Source organism: Bombyx mori, chromosome 18 (genome assembly GCF_030269925.1).
Source record: "Bombyx mori chromosome 18, ASM3026992v2".
Classification (NCBI taxonomy): domain Eukaryota; kingdom Metazoa; phylum Arthropoda; class Insecta; order Lepidoptera; family Bombycidae; genus Bombyx; species Bombyx mori.
In genome coordinates this window covers 286,032-298,725 of record NC_085124.1, presented here as the reverse complement: position 1 = coordinate 298,725, position 12,694 = coordinate 286,032, and the positions used below count along the sequence as shown (strand labels likewise).

General features: G+C 38.5%; 1 pseudogene; it reads right to left on the bottom strand.

The window, feature by feature from the left end:
- Positions 1 to 8,616: 8,616 nt before the first annotated feature.
- Positions 8,617 to 12,055, bottom strand: LOC119629858 (microvitellogenin-like; annotated as a pseudogene).
- Positions 12,056 to 12,694: the final 639 nt, after the last annotated feature.

Here is a 12,694-nt window from a genome sequence, read left to right as displayed (position 1 = left end):
TTGTAAAGGGTGATTTTTTAGCTATTTTCTTTTTGGCAACACTGATTTTGAAAGCTCACGCATGTTTCGTGTTTTGTGTTATTGTCAAACATCTTCAGTTTGGTATATAATTTAACCATGAATCGTCTTACAAACGAACAACGCTTACAATTCATTAAATGTTATTACCAAATGCGAGCTCTGTTAAGAAAGTTCATCTCGCGTGATTCTTCCATTTTATGGTCAGTTTAATCGACCCCCTGAAGCGGCTATTCGGGCTATTGTGACTAAATTTCGCATTAAATTTACATTGTTGGACATTAAACTACCATCACGCTTACGTACAGTGCAAACTGAAGAAAATACCGCAGCTGTATCGGCCAGTGTTAGCGATGACCATCAATTATCGATTCGGCGACGTTCGCAGCAATTGGGCCTCTGTTACTCAACAACGTGGAAAATTTTGTGAAAGGATTTAGATGTGAAGCCTTTCAAAATACAGCTGGTGCAAGAATTGCAGCCGAAAGACATACCACAACGCAGAATTTTTGGTGAATGGGCTCTTGAAAAGTTGACGGAAGATCCACTTTTTTATTTCACGTTTGGGACCGGTTAATTGGTCGCCTAGATCGTGCGATTTAACAGTTTAATTTAACTATTTTTTGTGGGGCTATGTTAAGGTTCATGTCTATGCTGACAAGCTCGCTTCGATCAACGCATGGGAAGACAACATTGAAGCATTTATTCGTGAGATACCAGCCGAAATGTTGGAAAGAGTATGCCAAAATTGGTCAAGCGGATGGACCGTTTGAGGCGCAGCCGTGGTCAACATTTTCATGAAATAATATTCAAACATTAAATTATACGGACCGTACTATCGATTCAAATAAAGATTTCATGATTTTTTCTGAATTTTATGTGTTTTTTTAAAATCATTTCCTATAGCTATTAAAAAATCACCCTTTAGTTACTTGGATTTAAAATGGTTCATGCAGATACTAAGTCAATGAAATTGTTGAAATAAACGTCAAAACTCCCGTGAAACTTTAGTAAGTGAGAAAATCGTTGCACGTCGTTCGTGTTTTTGTCTATAAAATGAGTAAAAATCAGTTTTATAGGTCGAAATTGATCTTGAATGCTTTAAAAGAACAACATGGTGAAATGTAAGTACGCTTCAGTGTGTTTTATTATTGTCAAGGTTTTTTGTTTTCCAAAATTGCAACCTACTAGGACACATAAAGTAAATGAAGGTGCAAATATTCCAGAGGATGTTAAAACTGCATACGGGGATCACAAAGCTAAAGCAAGTAAAGCAATACAAAAGTATCAAGAAGATGCCTCCTTAGAAAATACTTCCTCTGTGAGATACTATTCGATGGATTTACAAAAAGTTATGTTGTTACCCGACATGCCTAAAGTCAAAGAATCGTTTTTCTTGAGTAGAATGATAACTTTCAACTTGACATTTGCACCAATCAGAAAGAAAACTAATGTTAATAATATTTGTATTCTATGGCATGAAGCCTATTCTGGACGAGATGCTCATGACATTGTTAATGCAATTGCAGCAATGATCGAAAAAGAAAGAGATTTGAATCATTTGATATTGTGATGTGATAATTGCACAGCTCAAAATAAAAATTGTATCCTCTTTACATCACTTGTTACTATAATAATCTCTGAGTTTTTCAATTTAGAAAGTTTGACTTTGTAATACCTACCTAACTAAAGATCACACACGTATGTCAGCTGATGGAGTTCATGGCAATATGGAGAGGCAGATTAAAAACAAAAGATGCTGTGTACGATTTTGAAGACTATAAGAATGTAATTTTGGGTTGCAGATCGCATATTGAAGTTATCGAATTCCAAAAATCGTATGAGTGGGTAAAAAAGAAACGCATACCGCGACGCAATGATGACCTTGTTCCCATTAATAATTTGTTGCTTAGTTCTTTGGTTGAAGTAATATTTGTAAATGGGTGCCGTAATATGTTTTATATTTTTTTTTATTTTTTTTTTATTGCTTAGATGGGTGGACGAGCTCACAGCCCACCTGGTGTTAAGTGGTTACTGGAGCCCATAGACATCTATAACGTAAATGCGCCACCCACCTTGAGATATAAGTTCTAAGGTCCCAGTATAGTGACAACGGCTACCCCACCCTTCGAACCGAAACGCATTACTGCTTCACGGCGGAAATAGGCGGGGTGGTAGTACCTACCCTTGTGGACTCCCAAGAGGTCCTACCACCAGTTATTACGCAAATTATAATTTTGCGGGTTTGATTTTTATTACACGATGTTATTGCTTCACCGTGGAAGTCAATCGTGAACATTTGTTGAGTACATATTTCATTAGAAAAATTGGTACCCGCCTGCGGGATTCGAACACTGTTGCATCGCTACACACGAATGCACCGGACGTCTTATCCTTTAGGCCACGACGACTTCGATTGAGGAATTAGGATTATAGGAATGATTTTGAATCTCCGTATTCCGAGTTGGATTTTCTTATTAAAAAACACAATCCCTTGATCATGCCAACCTTAAAAAATATTCCAAGAGGCATTAATGAAAGTAAAAAGGAAAGCATAGTAACAACTTGATTTAGCTTATGCCAATGAACAGAAGTTTTGGCAAAGTGTACCGATTAATAATAATCCAGTTAATTTAGTTTCTAGTGGACAATTATTAATAACCGAATAATTTATTTTTATTTAACTGTTTTCAAATATTTTGAGTGATTATTTTTTGATTTTTTACTGTGAACAAATAGTGTTTGGTTTCCGATTATGTGTTTTTTTTCTTTTTCATTAAAACTGCTTATTTCTGCCCATATTTATGTTGTTTTATTCTGTTTTTTCTTACTATGTCTATAAAATTGCATTTAGTTCCTACTCAGTAAATTCAGACCTAAATGAAAACAAAGCAAGTGATCTTACTAAGTCTATTAATTTGCGTTTATCCCCACTCATCGTATTTTAGAACTAGATGAAAACAAAGTAAGTGATCTTACTAGGTTTTGAAATTGTCACACTCAAAAAGTTTGATCTAAGAGAACAATCTTTTTATTAGTAACTGCTCCTCTACGTACATCTTTTGTGACAGACGCATGAAATCTACTTTTTTATAAAGCCTGTTATGTACCTCAAATTTTGCAATCACTCTCAAGAAGGTACGACTAATATTATTGAAACGGCACGCTGTCAAAGATATGAAATTGTTTTTCGGCTCTCCTGTAAAATTTAGTTTTATGCAGATACTGGGTTTTGATATTTCACAGCCTATATGAGGTAATAAAAAGGCAAATTTTGGAAAATGTAATGTAATAAGATAAATAAAAAGAATTAGGCAATGCAATGAAAAGCTAAAGAAAAATTGCAATGAAAGAAACAGAATGTAAAATAATAAGTGTAAATTTAAATTACAAAAGAAAGACAAGTATAAATAAGGAAATAGAAATTGAATGCCCGCTTCGAGGAGTTTACATTGGCACTGTAGTGATTTTATAGTTTGTGTATGTATTTAACATTGTATATTATATATCTGCATATTTCCAAAATACACTTTTATATACGATTTATTTATTTCAAACATTTACTTTTCTTATTATTTTATCACAGTGTTCTATAAAATCATGTTTGACCAATAAGTTTGGCTTCTATTTTAATTCCGGTTTTTAGTTCTATATCCTGACGATCCTGCTGCACTGGGAGAGGTTGGATCTTTTTCGAGGCATTCTTACAATAAGTAGTACCTAGTAACACAACGTTGTTTGGCTAACATGTACTTATCATAAAACTAAATTATAAATACTTACAGATTATTACACAGTTTAACTTTATTATAGTTTAATAACTATAAGACGTGTCAACCTGATCTTTGAACTATATAAAATAAACGAAATGTGTCATAGATACTAACCTGAGCTAAAAAAAATGTACTTTTTCTTTGGAAAAAGTACATTTTTCTAACTGTCAGTACTTCCTGATTTTTAGAACAATTAAAAAAGTAACCTAACTAATAAAGCAAGTTAAGAAAAATAACCTAACTTATATTATCACTGACCTAAGCTAACAAATATATATTAATAACAAATTACATTATATATTTTTTAAACATAAATATTAGGAAATAATTTAAATTTAATATTTAAAGTAAATTGTAAGGTTTATAAAAAATCAAGAACTTGGAATCAAATTATCTTAAACATACTATATGTCTTGTATGTATTTACAAGCCCTATAAACCCTAAACAAATATGTTCTTATCACAAACGACTAAATTGTAAGTACTTTCAGATTTTTACACATAACATTAAGCAATACATAAAAACAAGAAAATAAATGCCTAACTTTATATTTATACACACTGTTCTTGATTGTGAATTTTCAGATTGTATCTCCTTTGTGATTTCTTAGGTGGTTTGTGAAGTCTGCCGTTAAATTATGAAATACTATTAAATTATTTTAAGGTTTTTAATGTGAAAGTAATATTGTAGGTACATAATAATATAGCGCGTCTTGTAGCTGGAAGTGAAGGTGGTTGTGTGTCGTAGTCTACGGGCACGAAACTTGCGATGGCTGAGCGATGCGACGCGACGCGGCGGGCAGGCAGCGATATCTCGCGCGGGCACGAAACAAGCTGGCGAGCAGTCGCGCTCATACAGTATTGTGCGAATCATGAGCTTACGTCGAAAACAACTATTGGAGCCTAGTCCCCTGATGAGGGAATTATTATTAGTTAAAGATGGTGTTCATCCAAAAAATCAACGAAGACGCAATTGGGGAGAATTTTCTACGCTTTATTACGTGCTAAGGTGTCATTCAATGAAATTTTAAATTCTTTGTTAAATTATAAATTCCTCATCATCAATTTCCATTACTAAAATAATAATTGAACACAACACTGTGTACCCGCGCAAGCGACGAAACCAAACTAGTTTGTTCTCGTCGCTTCCGCGTCGCCGTCGCCCCATCATCGCCCGTACATCGCTCGATCGCCCCGCTCCGCCATCGCCCGTTTCGTGCCCGTCCCCATACTGTGCAATGCTTTTGTATACATCGCCGTCGCGCCGCTGCCGCCGTCGCTCGGCCATCGCAAGTTTCGTGCCCGTAGACGTACGTGTCGCGGCGTCGCGGAGCTATCACCGTCCCGCCGGTTTGCCGCCCCTCCCTCGCCGCGCTGTCTGCGTCTTCCCCGACTTTACGAAAGAGGAGTTGATGCGTAAACATATTGATTAGAGTAACAACTCAACAACGTCCAAAAAAAGAACACGAAACATAAGTACTAAGCCCGAAAAAGAAGAATCCAATCAGATAGTAATACTATTTAAAAATATATAAAATATACATGATAATACTACACCGGTAAGAGCAACGCCATATATCGTCGAATAAATAAATAAATAAATAAATAAATAAGCCTTTTATTTCTTACAAGTGACATAAAAACAAAAAATTAATGCAATGCTTATCTAATAAATAATGTATCTGTTGAATAATATTAGGCATTATTTCCCACTTGCAAGAACCCCTCCTCGGGTAAAGGCCTCCTCCAAGGATAGCCAATCTTCTCTGGATTACGCAATCTTACGTCTTGTTTCCGATAGTCCTATGATGTCATATTTAAATTCTTTCAATGCTTCGTTTACTTCTATTAAATGTTCATGTGACGGGTGATCTGACATTGTAGGTCAATATGTAGAATTTCTTTTGAAGGTTTTTTTGATTCCTTGGAGGGTTTTGGTCATAATCTTCCACGGGGACCAACCGTATTGGAAGATGTTTTTCTTGTGTATTTTGCTTGTTTTCTTGTGGAAGGGGGGTGGTAGTGTCTATATATTCTTGTTTTGGTTGTTCTGCTTAATCAGTGCGTTGTTAGAATTGTTTGTAGTGAGGAAGTTGAGCATGCCCTGTTTCAAGATACCCTCCGATAGACTAGATGATCTTTGTATCGGAGCTTGTGTTTTGTTCTTCTTGCTTGCTTGAATCTTTTTCTCATCTTGAGGGAGGGAATGAAAACAGGGGGTTTCGGGTGAAGCAGAAAGTATTCTTTTATTGGTATTTTTTGTATTCTTGTTCTTAGTTATTACTATCACTTTATCACACTTGATGAATACAGTGTTGGTTGTCCTTCTCTCGCTCTTCCTGTACCTGTTCTTGTAGTTCCTTCCTTTTTTCCAAAATGCTTTGTGGATAATCCTCTTTTAAATAGTATGGAGTATCATTCAGTTTTCTTCTGTTTTTGTATATATCTCTATTTTTAAACCCAAAGTAACAAATGTCACAATAATTGGTCGAGGATTTCTCCTTTCTTACCTAATCTCTTAGCCTCCTGAATGTCTGTAGAATTCAGTTTAATAGATAAGTTACGTTCTATGAAACTGGCTAAGGTTTTTTTCCAAGTTTGAATATGATATTTCCGTTTCAATCAAAGAAGACAATATTCCTTAGTCTTGCTTGTTTTTCTAAAACATACAGTCTTTTTCCTTGATTTTGCACTTCAGCTTTGAGATTATCGAATTTTTCTTCCCAGTAATTAAACTTTTCGTCCAGTATTTTATTTATGTTTTGAGTCACTTGTTCTGTCGCGTTGTGCTTGCTCGACACTCTGTGCTATCCGTTCACTCCTCGTAGATTTTTTCCCTCGATCAGATCACAAAATGATACTCAACGATGTTCTTCTCACTCGAGTATTTTTTATACAATTATTCATGAAATCCTTAAACAATTGGCTGGTATTCACTGTTTAGCTTGCAGAGTACGGGCAGTTACGCGTACTTAAACTCACTTTTTAAGGAATGGCACTATTTTAATATTTTTATTTATTTATTTATTTATTTATAACTTCTTATACTATAAAGTATAAAGGTGGACTTAATGCCATAGGCATTCTCTAACAGTCTACCTTAGGGGAGTGCAGAGATGAAGCTTGGTAGGTGTAGTGTGAAGGTGATATTACTGAAACATAATAATATGTGTATATATATTTTTAAATCACGATAAAATACAGAGACAATGTGTATTGTGGCAAACTACCCTACCCTCCATCTAATCCAATATAAGTCATATCGTCGAATAGCAAGCAGAAACGAATATAAAAAAACTAGAAAAATCGAAAATTCTCAAGTACAACGCCATCTATTGTCAAATGACGGAAACGCACATCGAAAATACTTGACTTGTCAGGAATGTTCTCAGTAATTCTAGGGATGTAGTATCGACTATACAAGCGTTGCAGGGGTGTCACGAATTCAGTCAGTAATCGGAACTACTCGAAGCGAAACAGCGAACGGTTCACCCGAAGCGAAGCGGAAGAAGTAAATTACGAGCTGTAAAGTGTTCTGTGAGTGTTCTAGGCTAGGTGCGCTATATAGGTACAGCTTTAATTTATAAATCGGTAGAACTTTTATTTATCCCGAACCCTAGCGCGTAGGTAATAATAAATTTATATATGATTACCGAGTCCAGGCAACCCCCAACCGAGAGCCAGCGCTAAACTATAAAATCGATCCCTCGCTGCGGCTTTGCCCCTCTATCCGATGATTTGCAACCGAAGTAAATTGTTCCTTAGAAATAAGGTGACACTCTACAAAATTTACATACGCCCCATCATGACCTATGCAAGTGTAGTGTTCGCTCACGGGGCCAACACTCACTTAAAACCACTTCAAGTAATTTAATTCCATTTTTGTAGGCTAGTCGTCGGAGCCCCGTGGTTCGACCTAGACTCCATCAGTAAGTATCTACAGTCGGCATCTACATTCCCGATCCTGCGGATAAATGGAAAGCAGTCAACGTCGCCCACAACACGTCATTTCGGATCCTCCCGATCCACTAACGGTGCTTTTAGGTACCTCAAGCACCGGTCACCGTTCTCGTCGAACCCGTCGCTTGCAACGAAGGGCTCGACGAGTAAATTAGCCCACAGACACAGCCCCCTGAGTTTCTCGCCGAATTCTCAGTGGGTCGTGTTTCCGATCCGGTGGTAGATTTTGCGAAGCACGGCTCTTGCTAGAGTTCGTGTTAGCAACGTCGTCAGGTTTGAGCCCCGCGAGCTCACCTACTAGTTAAGGTTACGCTGAAATAGCATCTCAGGGCTATCAGCATAGGTAGGGGGGAAAAAAGAAAAAAAAAGCCTTTGCCCTTTTTTGTGCGTGGCGTTCGTGCGTGCGGTTCTTGTTGAAACATGTTGAGACTTGTTGCGTAATATTAACAGTTTTCGATAGTAGTAGATTGAAATCATTTTGTTACAAGTTTTGGTTACTTCAGTGAAATATAATTAGGCCAGTTCTGTGTAATTTCTTTCCTTTTTATTTTTTACTACCTAACTCACTTCTGATTGATAACAAAATTATAAATATAAAAAAGTGTTCATGCAACTTGGTGCACGTGAAAGAAGTGAAACTTCTTTTGCGGTGTGTAGTATTGTGGTTTTATTCATTTTTTATCCTTAATTTAATTTGTAACAGGGAATGCTGTGTGTGTGAAACGATCTCTTCGCCATATACCTACCTATATATTTTTAATTATATATTTTAAATTTTGAGTCATCGTAAAAGATAAAACGTGAGGTGCATTCGTATCTAGCGATGCAATAGGGTTCGAATCCCACAGGCGGAATACTAATGAAATACGTACCGTCAAACTAGCCAACATTGCCCACATTTTTTAAATAACACTAGATATTTCAAGATTTTTGTATGTAGCCCATTACATATTTGCTTATCTATGGCAACAATAAGTTCATATGCATGCATGTGTTTACTTAAATTTAACATTAGTAATGGTTTTCTGGATAATATAAACAATTTTCAAGGCGGGTAAAGTTATCTAGACTTTTGGCCAACATTGCCCACCTTGAATTTTAGCACAACAATAACACTTAGATGAATGCCTTAAGAACCAATAAAAACATTTTGGCAATATAAGCGATCGCCCAAAATGTTTACTTAATATCATAAATATTTTCTTACTAAAATGAAAGGACAATGTTATCCTGACATTTTTTCTCTTTCCCATACAAACGGTACGTAGCGATTTAAAAGTGCTAGGGTTGTCACATTTGAGTAATCTTCACAGAGTATCGCAATAGGTGAGTAACATAAACAATTTTTAAAGTGCAGTTGTTTATTAAAGACTTCGATCAATTAAAATCAAAGACTCATTTTTATAACAGGAGACTTAAAATCTGATAACTAAATTTAAGTTTTGTGCTGCCTGGACCTAACTTCACGTCTCGACCTTCTTTATCGAATACGCGATTTATGTTTGTTTCTTCTGAAATACAAAATTTCGAATTATTATAGGTAATAAAGAATAAAATATTTTTTTTTTCTTCTGTAGATATTTTTATTCTATTCCAGTTGGGGTACATAGCCAAAAGGATTGCGACTTAAAGTGTAGTTGGGACCGCAAAGTTCTCGAGTTCGGCTGCGTACCGGGAGACGTAACATGGATAGGCCTCTCACAAGATGCACTGACGATCCAATAAGATTCTCGGGGTTCTACTGGATGTAAGCAGCGCAGGATCGATCGTTTCGGTGAGACTTGGAGGAAGCCTATGTCCAGCAGTGGACGTCTGTGGGCTGAAAGATCCATAGGGATACATAAATTCTCAACAGTAGTAGTAATATTCTCAATTCTCAATAAACATTATAGACATACGTACATGAACCCTGAAAATATAACACTCTTTTTTTAACAATTGCGTAAAAGAAAACCAAAGCGTCAACCCTAGATGTTTTTTGACGGTGGGCAATGTTGACAATGGTGCGGCTGCACATTTCTGTGTAACTTTGCCCGTCATCATAACTTTTGTTATACTTGAGCTACAGCAACGAATCTATCAGCAAAATACTAAGCACATTGTTTTACATAACAAATAATTTATTAAACTTACCGGTGTTTTCGTTATAATGCACAATTTACTTCAAAAAACTCACAGTAATTAGCCCGCAAAAACTCATCCCTTTTTTGACAAGTGCCGACAGGTAACTGTGTCAAGTTAGGAACGCACGCGCTATCCTATGATGTCACAGGTATGTTTGATTCTCTACCAATGTTATAAACACTGTACTAAGTTTGGTACTTTTTATGATATTAGTTGATTTTCTTAGAAAGTGTGTTTTGGGCAAAGTTTACCCTCGTGGCAAAGTTGGCGTATTTGACGGTACTTGACAAATGTTCACGATTGACTTCCACGGTGAAGGAATAATATTATGTCGTGTAATAAAAATCAAACTCGCAAAATTATAATTTGTGTACCTAATCACTGGTGGTAGGATCCCTTGTCAGTAGGAGTAGGTAGGTACCACCACCCTGCCTATTTCTGCCGTGAAGCAGTTCGCAGCAGAATGCGTTTCGGTTTGAAGGGTGGGGCAGCCGTTGTAACTATACTGAAACCTTCGAACTCATATCTCAAGTCGGGTGGCGGCAATTACATTGTATATGTCTAGAGGCTCCGGTAACCATTTGACACCAGGTGGGTTGTGAGCTATTAGCTGTGCTTATAAAATAAATAATAGGTACCTAATAGTATAAAATAAACGCGCAAGTGTGCGACTAGGAGCGTCCGCGCGGGGCCTCATGCAGCGCGACATGACCGGTACACTCACGCTGACCGCGGCTCGTCACGTTAAGGAAAATCATTTTGAATCAGCACAAATATTTATTGTCGCCTGTAAGCTATCTGTAGTTATGTGAAGTTCTACGGCCACGCGTTGATGACCCAGCCGAAGTAGCCAGGGTTACCATCGACGTTTCCGTTGTTTCCCCAGAGCAGGCGGTCGCCGTACCTGTCCACGTGCGCGTCCAGCTTCAGACTCTGCCCGTACTCGTGGTTCTCTATGAGTAAGACGTTGCCGGTCTCCAGCACTACAGGCGTCAGCTTCCACAGGTGGCGCTTCTCGTTCGAGTTGTTGGAGCCCCACGCTTGCCTGTCTCCGTACCCGTCTACGTTCACGTCCAGCTTCAGGTACATAGTATGTTCAGTGTTCATTATTTTATACAGCAGCTTGTTATTCTCCCATACCGGGATAAGCTTCCAGCTCACTCTGTGACTAGTTTTGTCCTTGCTGTCTCCCCAGGCCAGGCGGTCGTTGTACCTGTCAACATTGGCGTCCAGCTTCAGAGCTTGATTGTAATATCTTCCGATGATTTTTACCCTTTCTTGCTTGGTGATCAATTTGATTTCCGAAGGGAAAAAGTCATTGACTATATCGTGGTGTCCGGCGGACCACAACTTGTCCGCGTATGCGAACACGTTAGGTTCTCATGCGCGCAGGAGTCTGTCGACCAGCTCCTTGATAACAAAACCGACGTTATCATCTTGCAAGGACTTCGTGATAGTCACTGCCTTGTTGTAGTCCCCGGTCGACACGTACTTGAACAGCAGATCCATAAGAAGTTGCTTGTTGAGGAAAGCCACGTGCGAGTCCATCATTGTCGGCTCCTGTAAGTAAGCGGACAGCTCGTAGTCGGGACAGTACAGCAGAAGCTTGTTCTTTAGCTCGGCAGCCAGAAGCTTAATACCCTGGGACTCTACCGGCATTCCGTAGATGACGACCATGCCGACGCGCTCGTTAACGATTCTCGTAATGTCTCTGGCGCTGTTCGGAATGATGGGCGCGCTCATGAGCGTCACTATTTTGACCGAGTCATCCTTGATGTAAGCCCGGGTGTCGCAGTCGTTCTCGTCGCGCACCGGGATCCTGTTGGGGATCTTGCGACCCTTGTCGGGCCCGTTGCTGACCTCTTGGTACTGTCGGTTTACGTTGTAGCAGTTGCGGAAGCCCGAATACAGTCCCCCGTTGACGATCCTCCCCTCGCCCCAGTAGTCGACATGTTCGATCAGCTCTCCAGTAAAGGGGAGCTTGAGCAGCTTGTACTGCCCTATGTACGGCAGGTCTGAGTACGGATACTTCAGGTCCACGTTGGTCACGTAGTTGGGGAGCTTGTCGAATGGGTCCATCTCGTGTGGTCCTTCGCTCACTACCGGCAGACAGTATATCGTAGAGTCGTATGTCGGCTGCATGGAGTCGCATCGTTTATATATACATTCGACGTCAACTCTATGCCTTGTATTATTTTATGTTTTAAATGTAATTTGTTGAAAACCACAGCCGCAATGTTGCTGGAGCGGTGATAAGAGAATTTAACCTTAAAATGGTGAACTTGAGAAAGGTCAATTGGTTTGATTGCATTTTAACCGATAATATAACTATCGTCTTCACTGATGTCTAATGTTTGCAACTTTTATTGCCTGTCGTCATATGTAAATAAAGCTTAAACTTTCATAAGCATCCATCTGAGGTGGAAATGATCTGTACGCAGGGTCATCGCTCGCTGCTCCGTTATATTTTTACGAGGATGAGCTCTTCATCACAATAAGCATGGTGGACTATCAGAAGTATTGCGACATGGCATAAACTGCTATCGGTTGCAGCGGCAGTACTTTATTATCATAATAAAACTAATCTGCATCATCCTATTATTATCAGTGTTGTCAGCTACGCGGCGACGTCTTCCAGGCTACTAACAGGTAGAGAATGTTCGTATGTTCGTGAACCGGTACATGTGTGACAGTAGCCATCACAGAACACAAGATATTTGACAGATGCCTGAATCTCGCTTACGACATTTTCAAGACAAGCTTGCATATATACAAGTTCCGGACAACAACGTTCGGACCGTCGCGTCGGTCCACCGCGC